Below are 13,531 nucleotides of genomic sequence, written 5' to 3'. Positions count from 1 at the left end.
CCTTGCCACTGTTCAAATATTTTTGGTAAGTCTCCTATGTATTGCCTTTAGAATCAGCTAATGGTTTCTGGTAGAAAGAATCAATCCAAACATACCCTGTTAATCTTTTTATTCCATTTAGTCAGCTGGATGAATACTTTCTGAATTCAACATAGTGGAATTAAATTCCCAAGCTCTAAATTACCCTCAGGAGGAAGATTCAGCACCACTAAGTATTCAGCTGGACAAAACTCAAGGGGAAACGAAGACTAGAAAGAAATCTTTTAAATGACTTCCATAGTTTATATGTATTTGGCACTACGATGCTTATCCTAGGTTTGACTATAAACATAAATTAGATAACAGGAAAACCAGAGCTTTCCGTCTGAATATATGTTCATTTTAAATTAAGAAAATTTTCCCTTAGTTGCACCTACCATGCCCCAGGTAAGAATTCCTTAAACGTGTTACCAAATACTGCTGTTTGGGGAATGTGTGTCTAATTTTCGAAAGTGATGAGTTTGAAAAGGATGACACAGATTTAGATGAGCGTACATTCTGCAATGTTTGTCTTCAGGAATCCACTATTTTATAATCATGCTTCTATTTTAGTTATTTTTGTGAATGTAAGTCATGACATGCATCCTACGAGAGACATGATTTTAAAAATACGAGGAATAAACAGATGACACGCAGGGTCAGGGCGTGTGGCCAGCTAATACTGCCTGGGGAGAAGTCTCCAAAGCTAGACCCTGCTCTAGTTCTGTGAAGCCAAGCAGCAGCGGGGTGATAAACATCGTCGACCTTTGCCCGGAGACGGTGCATTATTGTTCCAGTCTTATGGAATGGCGTCAAATCCCGGAGGCTTCAGTAATTTGCCTCCACAAGCACTGGAACCAGGGCCTGCTGAACTTTCAGACCAGAGTACCGAGAGGGCACACACAGGGGACCCGCATCAATACACATATTTCTGTCAACTCTATAACCAGCTAAAACAGCCACACCCTCAACACAAACTGCCCGTAACCCAAGGGCTAATTAAACACAAACAGCGTTGTTATCACTCACCGCTGGATGGAGTGGTGTATGGGAAGGGTGTTCTGAGCCAGAGTGTCCTGTCAATAATGAGGCTTTCTATGAAGGGAACTTTCTGGACCGTGTTGATGGAAGAAGGGGAGGGAGATGGGAGAAGTCTGTGGTGGTGGCTGAGAGCTCTAGGCCGTTCGAGATTTATGTTGAAGGCCATTTTACCAACTCCTTCCCAAGCTGGGCTGAGTGGCTGAAGCTTTCTCTGTGGCTGAGTAGGGATGGGACTGCAGAGGAGGTGGCGACAGGGGGAAAGCCAGCGCTGGTTCCCTCTCCCACTGGAGAGTAGAAGCGTGCAGCCCGTCGTAAAAAGAAAACATTGTAAAGTGCCTGTTTATGTGCTGAAGTAATTTCTAATTAGTGGAGGCAGGGAACGTGGTCCGCTGTGGTTAAAGGAGGAGGGGGCACTGCACCAGGACAGTGGCCATGCTGTTCCTTCTCTCTAGTCTCCTCCTGGGACTGGCTGCGAGTCGCCTCGCCTCCTCCCCCAGAGAGCTGCCAGCTATAAGATTTGGGTAAAATCCTCCATTCATTCATCCTGAGCATCTGGCATTCATTCTCCTGCCCGTTAATATTTAGGCTAATTAATAGCATCCCTTTGAGGCTGAAAATTAGTACGAAGATGATGATCCTTTTAGCTGAGGGTGATGGGAGGCATCACTTCAGAGAGCTGAAGTGATTTCCCTCCAGGGGCTGGAATCCCTAAGTGTGGGTAGAAGCTAATCATGGCCTATCACCACTCAACCCCACACCCTCCCAGACCACACCCGGGAGCTCACAGGGTGCTCTGAGGATAAACGACTGTTTATTCAGCTTTGGGGACAACTCAGATTAGGTGTTAAAGAAATACAAAGCATTACTAATACAGATGGGGTCTTTATTTTCTCACAGCCACACTCATGCTCCTGAACCCTCAGCTCACCCGGTACAGCTACTTCCTGGCACTCTCCCCCTGGAACTCTGTCACAAGAACAGGCTTCTGGAGCCAGGATGAATTACGACTGCTTCGTTTTATTCGTTAATTTTTCTCTGGAAAAAAAAATTACAATATGCTCCTTGTAAAACAAATTTTAAATAATCAAGACGTTCATAGTGAAAAGTAAAAAAATAAATAAATAAATAAATAACCATGTCCCTCCCCCAAAATTTAGTCTATGCCCACCTCATGTCTCCCAGTCAAATTCACTGACACTGTCCGGTTCCTTCAAAGAAATCAGAAAAGCAATGACCAATTTGTGAGAAGGCAGAAAGCCATGTCATGCACAGCTGTGTGATGGGGTTGTGTTTTTTACAGTTCCCACTTTTCAGTTTCCTCATCTCTTGAACTATAGTGCTGAACTACAATACCTACCTCAGAGAGCTACTTTTAACAAGATGATACCTGCTTTGTTAAGTTAAATGTCATTGTTTCTAGGAACATATACGTGTATCCCTAAATTTTACAAAATAGGGTCTTCCTAAGCATGACTTTCAACCAGTGCCCACTTTGACACAACCTTCTGCCGTGGCTCAACATCTTTCCATACTAGTTTGCAAAAATGGGTTGAGGCTCAGAATGCTAACAACCAGCCCAACCTCCTTCCTACGAGGTCAAAAAGGGTGTGCTGGATAGTAAGAGTGCATGCCAGACAGAAACAGCAGAGGGAAGGGGCTTTTAGTGATGAGGAAGACAGAAAGGTTGGCCCTGCCAAGGACATCAGATCATATTGACCTCCTTATCCTATCTCTACCTTCAAGCTTCTAAATAAAATATCTGGACAAAAATAGAAATATCAGGGGTGGGAGGTGCCAGCTGAATAACACCAGAGTCCCTTCTGTCCCTGTAGAGTGCTTTATCATTTTAGCGGTGCTTTAAGAAGCATGAATATTTATTTTTGTCATTGATTTCTTGCTTATTTGCTTTGTATCAAGGAGCATGCTGTGTATGATGACTTCTCTGCTCTGGAGTTAATCAAGCATTGCTTTGACCCAGCACACGACTGAACTTTCTGAAACACTCTATGTGTGGTTTTTGTTGAAGTTGTTGTCCCTTGGTGAGACTGTTTTTAAATCTCACAGGATTATATACCTCAATGCGTATTTAACAGATGAAAAAGCACAGGATGTCCAATGTTTCGTGGATCTATTGCTTGGATTGAAACTGAGATTCATCACTCATTTTTTTTTCTTTTTGAAGAGGTCAACAGAAAAAGAAGTGCTTAGTGGGAAAGGTCAGGGAATAAACTAGACTGGTAAATATTTGGATGGTAGTCAACAAAAGTCTTGGGTTTGAGACCTTAAACGAGGTAATAAACAAAAGGAAAACCTATTGCACAAGAAGCATGTCTTTAACTTGCTGGACAGTGAACTACACCCTGTGGGCAGACAGTAAATACAGTCATTCCTCCTCTAACTAAATCATAGGATCTGGGACTAATGCCAACATCGTAGTCTTATAATGGATTTTAGGGTATTGAGTTACATATATATATATATATATATATATATATATATATATATATATATGGCCTACAGTTTTGCAGAAACAGTTTTATATGTGTTATCTAGCTTCCTTAATTATATGCTTATAAGGCATTTTAGTCTTGCTTTAGGTATTTAATATACTGGTTCTGTGAATCTACTCAGTATAAATTTAAGGTTGAGCCTGTGCCCTTTCCTTCTTTACCAACTTTTTAACTGTTTTCACTCACTTTAGACGGATGAAAAAGCAAAGGGGCTTGGTTGATATTTTAGTTCAGGAACATTTATTTGTGGGTGTTGACTTACCATCCCTAAGGTCACTAATAGAAGAAATAGAGAACTGTTACTAGTTTAATAATATCAACGGGAAGGTGCCTTGCTCTGTTTGTCCCATTAGTAGTGTCTGCAGTCTTTCAAGATTATGAAACTCGTTCACTGATACTGTTTGAATTTTCCCTTCACACTACCTTGTGAATAGATCGAGTGATGTTGTGCAATGTGCAAGAGTACCCTGGGAGAATTGCAACTTAGATTTCTGAAGTTAGAGAGTTATCTTTCAGGACATTTGAAAACGGCTGTGGTATTTCAGAAGAAAGTATCTTTTATCTCTAAAGGGCCTCCTTTAGTCCTGGGAGAAATCCCTGTCAAGCAGATGGAAGGCAGCATGGAATAAACAGCTCTTTGGAAATCCTGTTAGATTGGAACATTAAGAATTTGGCTTCAGCGTGTAAAGTGAGCCTATTAGCAAGACCAGGAGTTCAAAAATGTTAACAGTTTCTTTGGAAATTCTGCGACAAAGAAATGGATGAGATCTACATGAGCAAACTGGGGGTAAGGGTGGGGTAATGGAGGGCAAGGGTCAGGGGAAAGAGAGCTTAGGGGAGCGGGAAGCCCTAGCTGGATCAGGAACAGAATGGAACAGAATGGGAGAACAAGGAAAGAGATACCACGATAAATGAAGACACCATGGGAACAGGAAGAATCAGAGTGCTAGAGAGGTCCCCAGGAATCCACAAAGATGACTCCACTATAGACTACTGGCAATGGTCGAGAGGGTGCCTGAGCTGACCTACTCTGGTGATCGTGATCGGGTGGCCGAACACCCTAACTGTCATGATAGAACCCTCATCTAGTAACTGATGAAAGCAGATGCAGAGATCCACGGCCAGGTCCCAGGTAGAGCTCCAGGAGCCCAATCAGTGAGAGAGAGGAGGGATCATATGAGCAAGAGATATCGAAATCAAGATCATGATTGGAAAAAGTACAGAGACAACTAGCCAAACTAGTGGAAACACATGAACTGTGATCCAATAGCTGAGGAACCCCCACGGAACTGGACCAGGCCCTCTGGATAAATGAGATAGTTGTTTAGCTTGAACTGTTTAGGGGCCCCCCAGGCAGTGAGACCGGGACTTGTCCTCAGTGCATGAGCTGGCTTTTTGGAACCTAGTGCCTATGCTGAGACACTTTGCTCAGCCTTGTTGTAGGGAGGAGGAGATTGGATCTGCCTCACCTGAATGTACCAGGCTCTGCTGACTCCCCATGGGAGACCTTGCCTTGGAAGAGGTGGGAATAGGGGGTGGGTTGGGAGAGGAAGGCTTGGGGGGTGGGAGGAGGGAGGACAGGGAAATTTGTGGTTGATATGTAAAACGAATAGAAAAATCTCTTAATAAAAATAAAAGAAAAAACAAAAACATTTTTAAAAAATTAAAAAAATAAAAGAATTTGGCTTCAGCATGTAAAGTGAACCTATTAACAAGACCAGGAGTTCAAAAATGTTAACAGTTTCTTTGGAAATCCTGTTAGATTGGAATATTAAGAATTTGGCTTCAGTGTGTAAAGTGAGCCTATTAACATGACCAGGAGTTCAAAGATGTTAACAGTTTCTTTGTATATGCATTCCCTTATGCTGAAAAAACACTGTGATCCTGAAACACTCTCTCATCTTCTCACAAACACGTGACTAGTGGCCAAGAAGAATGAAAAAGAATGTCTTTCACATTGCCCTAAACAGACTGTAGGATGCTCTCACTCCAGGTGTGGGATGCACTGGCTGACATGATTTCCCAAGGTATTGATAAGGGCTTGGTAACTCTTGTCAGGCTTTAGTAACATGGTTGTGCCACGTGAGTCTTCAGAGTTCGGATCCGAAAACTTCTTGAAGCAGTTGTAACTAAACCATGAAGCTGACAAAGATAGATTTCTAAGGTCCTAGGAGGAGGCTTGGCCATGACTATACGGCGTCATATGATTTTTAATTTGCAAAAGTAGGATGCTTCCATATTCTTATCCTTGTGCATGGCCTCCAAATTATATAAACATCATTCTCTGCAGAATCTGCATCTGTCCTGGTTCTAGGAAATCTCACATTGTGCCTCTGTTCCCTCCAAGCCTTCAGTATAGTTCTGTTGAGTATTGCAGCCTCATATTTGTTACTGTCTTAGAAGATTAAAAGAGACTGAGTCTACACTCGGAATGGCAAAGTCATGACAATTTCCTGGAGCAGCTGGTTTAGGGGTGTAATGGCTGCCCAGTATAAGGTGGAAGAGAAAGCTGGATTGACCACAGCTTTGGAAAGGGAAGGGCATCAGACTGTACACATATATTCATCTTGGAAGAAGATTCTTAGCAAAACAATGTGTGCAGAGGCAATTGGAGTTAGAGCCCTTCTGAGATTAGAAGAACTAAAGGGAACAAAGATCACACAGATACATTGAGCAAGAGCGTGAAACTAGGTAGCAGAGCACACAGGGGTGCAGATCAAGGCTCCCTGATTTCACAATCAGTTCCCAGCATCCTCAGAGTGTTCCACAAGAGCCAAAAGTTTCCATCAAGGAAAACTGAGCAAAAGTGGAAGGGAAAGGCAACTTTAGTCCTAGGTTTGTTGAATTAAGGACCCACTTGCATGAGTTGTCGATGGCTTCCCAGCGTTATTGTCTGAGCAAGAAATATCACACTTGCTGGGTGGTGGTGGTGCACGCCTTTAATCCCAGCCCTTGGGAGGCAGAGCCAGGTAGATCTCTGTGAGTTTGAGGCCAGCCTGGGCTACAGAGCGAGATCCAAGACAGGCACCAAAACTACACACAGAAACCCTGTCTCGAAAAACCAAGAGAGAGAGAGAGAGAGAGAGAGAGAGAGAGAGAGAGAGAGAGAGAGAGAGAGAGAGAAAGAAAGAAAGAAAGAAAGAAAGAAAGAAAGAAAGAAAGAAAGAAAGAAAGAAAGAAAGAAAGATCACACTTGATGAGCAAGAAATATCAAAGGAGGTTTGGAAGTCTAAACTCCATAACTATCTGATTCATTCACAAAAAAAAAAAAAAATGCCAATGAGAACAAAACCAACCTGTGGTGACAGAAATCAGAAAATGATCGAGGAAGGGCTGGGGATTTGATGAGAAAGGAGTCACAAGAGAACTTCTTTGGTTTAATATCTTTCTTCATTAGCTCAGTTCATCAAACCAACACCTGAGAACTGCATTTACCTGTATGTTAGCGAATACTCAATAATAAAAAAAAAGAATAATCGAAATACTCATATAAATAAAACTTCAATCAAATACACAGTTACTCTCTGGAGATACGCATAGATTCTCAAGTCGACTCAAGGAGGTACGACTCTTTCCTGTGGTTGTGAAAGTGTTTCCCTTAATACTCAGTATCGAAGATCTGTCTCCCTTTTCTCATTTTCAGTGAGGAAGAGTGCTGTTGGCACACAGGGATATCATCAGGAAAACAATAATATTATTACTAGAAAAACTGGTCATTGTTTTCAGCAAGACCTATCACTGGTCACAAAGTCACATTGCCTTTCCCTGTGTCCCCTGAGGCCCTAGGCTATCTCTTACTGGTTGTTTTTACACTAGTGTGACCCTATGATTTTAGGAATTGTGTGTTCTAGTTGGGGGCTATGCTTCAACATGACCAATCCTGAGTAAATTAACTATGGAACTGATTTCTTTCACATTTTCCTGAAGCTTTTATAGTAACAACTTTACTGATTTACACTCTTATGGATAAGTCCACACCCATGTGTATATGGCAGTACCAAGTGGACTTAGTGAGGTGTGTGTGTGAGAGTGTGTGTATGTGTGAGTGTGTGTGTGTAAGTGTGTGTGTGTGTGTGTGTGTGCATGAAGTTGGGAGGGAGAGAGGAAGGAGGTGGATATGATCAAAATACATTGGGTACATGCATGAAATTATCAAAGAATAAATAAATAAATTCTAAAACCATATGTGTAAATTCATATAAAAGAAATGGAAGATGGGGGTAAATTAATATCATTCCAGAGATAACTAACCTTCATACTTTTCTTTTGTGTTGTCCCATAGCTGAGGTCATACTGCAAGTCCACTTTTATACACCTTTTCCTGATGTTGTCAGATCTGCTTTCTAACACAGGCTTGATAACTATTTCACCTTTATTTCTAATACAACATTTAAAGCATTGCACATATAGCTTACAAATATCCTAGTGAGGTGCTACAGTTTGGATGTTAATTGTCTTCCAAAAGTTTCTATGTTAAAGGCTTAATCCCATAGTGGCGCTGTCAGAATATGGAACCCTTAAGAGATGGAGTGTGAGTCTGTCTCAAATTTACAAAAAAAAAAAGGTATAAAGGAAGATCACGGGTGGAACTCAGTATCTATCAAACATGTTCAAGGCCTTGAATTCAATTCCTAGTTCTGAAAATTGAAGAGGTTGATGTTGGCTGGTTTGAAGACTTGTAAAGCTTTAATGATTAAGACCAAATTGTGTTGATACCAAGATAGAAAAACAGATGGATGAAACAGAATTGGTGGCCCCATATTAACCCAAACATAGTTGGTCAGTTAGGGTTCTTTAAGCTCACTTTATCTGAAGGATGGAAAGTCATTCATATCTCCTTGATGTGCATCCAGAGAGAACAATGGGGAAGTGTCTGAGTGCATTTTTATATGTTTTGAGAACTTCTTGTATGAGCACCACGTCTACATCATCCCTATACATAATCTCTCTTGTCCTTCCAAATCCTCACATGCCCCGCCCACCACTAAATTCATGATCTCTTCTTCAATTATTATTGCTCCATGAAAATACCCAGGGTGAAAAGAAAATCCAGGATCAAAATGGCCAACAAAAAGTGCTGCTAAGTAAGAGATACCCTGGGGCTAGGAAAGTGGCTTCTTGGGTAAAGCATTTGCTGTGCAAGCTTGGGGCGAGAGTTTGATTTCCCAGAACTCACATAACACAGGGCACAGTATCACACATCTGTAGTCCCAATGTTCCAACGGTGAGGTAGGAAGCTGTTGACATACGAGAATCCCCAGAAGTCAGAGGATCAGGCAGCCTGGTGTTTGTAGAGACCAACAACATCAACACAAAGGAGACCTTGTCTCAACAAATCAAAACATCAAGATCAATACTCAAGGTTGCCCTATAACCTCCATCTAGACGAGATGGCACTTGTGCACATGCACTCACACACACTTATGCTCACACATCAGACATACACACACATGCACACACAAGCAGATACCCTATAAAAAGAACTTGGATCTACACCATCCACAGCATACAGTCACTCAAAAAGGAACACAAATCTACAATAAATCCCAAAGCTATAAAACTTGTAAAAAGGAAAATATTTCATCAGGCAGTGATTTCTCAAGTCATTGAAGGATAACTTCAGCAAGATATATAAAACACCTACCTAAATGTATATATGAAAAAATGATTTATGGCATTTAAAAATTGAAAGTAGACCTCATCAAAGTGTAAAGCTTTGCTTCTTGAAATAATGAAGAGAATAAAAAGGAAACTACAAACTGAGCAAAAGTACTTATAAAAATAGACTTGGTAAATGCCTTGCATTCCATTATTTATTCCATTTTTTTAATTTTCTGGAGGGCCTGCATGTGCTTTGGCACATGTATGGAGGTCAGAAGTCAACCTGTGGGTGGCTGCTGGCTGTTTCCTTCCACCAAGTGGTGCCCAGGATTCAAATTCAAGTCATCCAAGCCTGATGACTTTAGCCACTGAACCATCTCATCAATTCTTTGTTTGTTTGTTTTTGGTTTTTCCAGACAGGGTTTCTCTGTTTAACAGCCCTGGCTGTCCTGGAACTTGCTCTGTAGACCAGGCTGGCCTCAAACTCACAGCGATCCACCTGGCTCTGCCTCCCAAGTGCTGGGATTAAATGTGTGACTCATCATAACCCAAACTGAAAAGTACCCAAATATCCCAAGCTGCTATGTGAATAAAGCAATTTTGATCAACTTGTTTACCAGCAATAAGAAGAAATGAATTATTAATACATATGACAATATGGTTAGGTCTCAAAAATTACATAGTACACCCAATGGTATGATTCATTTATCTGAAATTCTAGAATAAGCAAGATTATGGTGGTCTACAACAAAATGATGCTTCCCTGAGGATGTAAGCACATTGACTTCAAGGTACAGAGAGGACATTTTTGTAGTGATGGAGATAGTCCATATCTTGATTATAGTTATAGATTATATAATTTTATATAATTGTCAGTAATCATCTCAAAGCATTCACTTAATTCTATTAAAGAATCCTATCATATGTAAGTTATACCTTTATAAACATGGGGAGGGGAATAATTAATCTTAATTATCAATGTGACCTTATTAAGAAATGTATAGGAGATACAATATGTAAAGAGTGAGAGACTTTGGAACACTCAACTGTAAATAGGATGTCTCCATTAAATCTCTCCCCTCAGGGCTCAGGGAATCTTGTGGAAGAGAGTAACAGCCAGAGGGATGGAGGACACCAAGGAAACAAGACCATCTAAACTAACAGGACTGACACACATACGAACTCACAGAGACTGAGGAGCATGCATACCACCTACAAAGGGCTGTACCAGATGACATCTTAGAGCTGAAAGGAGAAGTGGACACATGCCCCATGCCCAACCCAGAAGATATCTCCAGCTGATAACCACTTACAATTGAAAATTTAGTTTTCTCCAAGGGAGTCTCACTAGGGAAACAAACTACTCTTAAGGGTAGGCTCCATTCCCAACAGTAGATGGCCAAAAGGAAACTAACTCATGGGGATCTTTGACAGTTCCTTGTCTCACAGTGTCCTGTTGGTGCTTTTACTTTTTTTCTTTTTTCCTTTTTCTTTCAATTTTTTGTAGGTAGAGTTTTCCCATCCCAGGAGCTGCTTCCAAATTACTACACAGAGGCTTATATTAATTGTAAATGCTCCACCAATAGCTCAGGCTTGTTCCTAAGTAGCTCTTACAACTTAACCCATTTCTATTCATCTATGTGTTGCCCCAGGGCTGGTGACTTTTTACCTCTATCCCATTTTGTGTGTTCTACTCATTCTCCATCTAGCTGGTGACTCTCTAACTCTGCCCTTCCTCATCCCATCATTCTCAGTTTGACTTTCCCACTTAACTTTATCCTGTTCAGCTATTGGTCCATCAGCTTGTTTATTAAACCAATCATAGTGACATATATTCACACAGTGTACAGAAGGATTATTCCACCGCAATTTTTTAACAATTTTAATTTTTTTCTATTTTTATACTCTACAGGTTCTTCGCATATATATTATGACTTCCAGTTTTACACTTTTATAGAATCGCTGAGTATATGAACAAATAGATTTATGCATCTGTATCAGTTTCTTGTGCCTTTTCTTGGGCTCTTTTCCTTCTGTTTTTCTTTTGTTTTGTTTGTTCTATCCCAGTGAGTTAATTTTTGTTTTACCTTACCATATTTTTGTTGTATAATTATCCCTTAGAAACCTTTTAGTTTTCTAATAAGAGATAGAAAGGGAGCAGATCTGGATGGGAGGAGATGTGGGAGGAACTGAGAATAATAGGGGGAGGGGAAACCATAATCAGATTATATGAAAAAAATCTATTTTCAATAAAAGAAAAAAAGAGAAATGTCTAAGTGCTAAATAAAGTACAGCACTGTGTGTTCCCATAGTAGTGTCTCCACAGCACGTTAACTGAGTAGACCATTCCGAGGTGAGATATTGTGGAAAGCAGGGCCTATTGGAGGCTTTACCTTTCCCTGGGCCTTGTCGTCCACCATCAAGTGATCTGGTCTGGCACTCTCTCCCCACTAAGATTAACTCAGACCTTTGAAACTGTCCGACCAGAAATCCATCCTCTTAAGATTTTATTCTAGGCATTCTGTCACGGTGATGATAAAGCCAACGAACCCAGAGAGTGAGGAAGCCTGCTTCCTGAGCAAAGGCAGTGGCGACACCATTGGAACAGGAATCAAAAGGGTCTTTTACCTTCGATCTTACATATTTCAAAATTACTTGAAACTTATTTCAGCAAACATGCTATCCTTCTTATTGTTACCAAAAATCAATGCAAAGGTTTTTCAGAGTATAATTTTAAGTTCTTGGTCCTGAGGGGGATGTTTGTCAAAAGCCAAATCAGTTATTTGTCACAGAGGTGTTAAAGAAGTTGGAGGAAGGGAGAAGGGAGGAGGAGGGAGGGAAGGAGGGAGAGAGGGAGGGAGGGAGGGAGGGAAGGAGAGAGAGAGGGAGGGAGGGAGGGAGGGAGGGAGGGAGGGAGGAATAGCTTTCACATAACTCTGCCAAGTCATGATCAAAACCAAGTTTAGAAAGGCGGGCACTGTCAGGGTGTGTGGTATTATTCATTAAAGTTTCATTTAAATACTGTTCAATTCTAAAATTTAAAGGTTCAGTTCAAATCGTATTTGCTGGCCAGATGTCATGCACCCAACCTTATCTCAGATGGTATAAAGAGTTCAAATAGGAATTCTAAGTCAAAATTGAAACATTTAGACCCGCTATACTCTGCTAAACTTTGAGGTGTAGCTATTAAATGGAGCCCTCAACTTCCAGTACTATTATGATCCCTCCAGAAGGAAAACAGCTAAGTTCCTTCTCAAAACCTCAGCCTAGCAGAAGTTAGTCCTTAACCCAACCTGTGAGTTTTTAAAGATCAGAACAAAATCAAACCACTTAAAATACGTAGGGAAAGCTGGAGGGTGGTGGCGCACACCTTTAATCCCAGCACTCGGGAGGCAGAGGCAGGCGGATCTCTGTGAGTTCGAGGCCAGCCTAGTCTCCAAAGCGAGTTCCAGGAAAGGCACAAAGCTACACAGAGAAACTCTGTCTTGAAAAAAAACAAACAAAAAAAATACATAGGGAGTACAAGACTCAGACACACAGATGCTAGCAATGAAACAGTGCTGTTTATGAAAGTCTGGGTCGTGGAACCAAACTCACAGCTCTAACTTTGGACATCTCAGTCATCCTTAGGCGTGAGTCCATCAGTCATAACTATCTGTACCTCCACAATTCTCAGAGATGTTTGTGCCAAAATCAGTGTGTCACAGAACATGAATACAGACAGGAGATAAAAAGTAAAGCATTTATAACAAATAGAGGTGCTGTATCATCACACACACACACACACACACACACACACACACACACATACACAGACATACACACTGAGAGATACACTCACAGACATATACTCACACATACACACTCACACAGAGACACAAACATATACACACTACACACCAAGAGAAACACAATCATGCACAAACATACACACAGAGACACACTCACACACAGAGAGACACCCACATAGACATATTCACACATACACACTCACACAGACACACACACACATACACACACACACACACACACACACACACTGATCCAGGTTCCCTCCTCTGTACCTATGCCACATGGGTTATCCTCAGAGAACCACAGGTATTCATGTTACCATGGTTACGAATGTTTGACATCATAAACGGTTATCTAGACTACTGAAATAAAAGCTAGCCTTAATTTAGAACTGGTCCCATCTTCTTTAATTCTGGGCCTGACACCTAGAAGATGATTGTCAATGACTTGAGTAACTAAGCTAGAGATCTTTGGAACTGTCTAGGGGAAAAATCTCTACAGAGGCCCAAAAAAACCTCACATCTGCTTAAGAAGATTTTGTGTCTTATACTAATTACTCCAAGGTCCAT

The 13,531-nt window shown here is 41.1% G+C and overlaps 1 long non-coding RNA gene across 1 annotated transcript; it reads right to left on the bottom strand.

Moving 5' to 3' along the window:
- Positions 1–1,921: 1,921 nt before the first annotated feature.
- LOC131921784 (uncharacterized) lies at positions 1,922–13,283 on the bottom strand. Its single transcript, XR_009382092.1, has 3 exons — positions 13,235–13,283; positions 8,746–8,850; positions 1,922–2,094 (listed from the first exon to the last, which is right to left on the bottom strand). It is a non-coding gene; the product is annotated as an uncharacterized LOC131921784 (long non-coding RNA).
- Between the last annotated feature and the right edge of the window lie 248 nt (positions 13,284–13,531).

The sequence above is a fragment of the Peromyscus eremicus genome, chromosome 11, assembly GCF_949786415.1.
Source record: "Peromyscus eremicus chromosome 11, PerEre_H2_v1, whole genome shotgun sequence".
In the NCBI taxonomy this organism is placed as follows: domain Eukaryota; kingdom Metazoa; phylum Chordata; class Mammalia; order Rodentia; family Cricetidae; genus Peromyscus; species Peromyscus eremicus.
The sequence above is the reverse complement of the archived record's forward strand: the minus strand, read 5'-3'. Positions and strand labels throughout refer to the sequence as shown.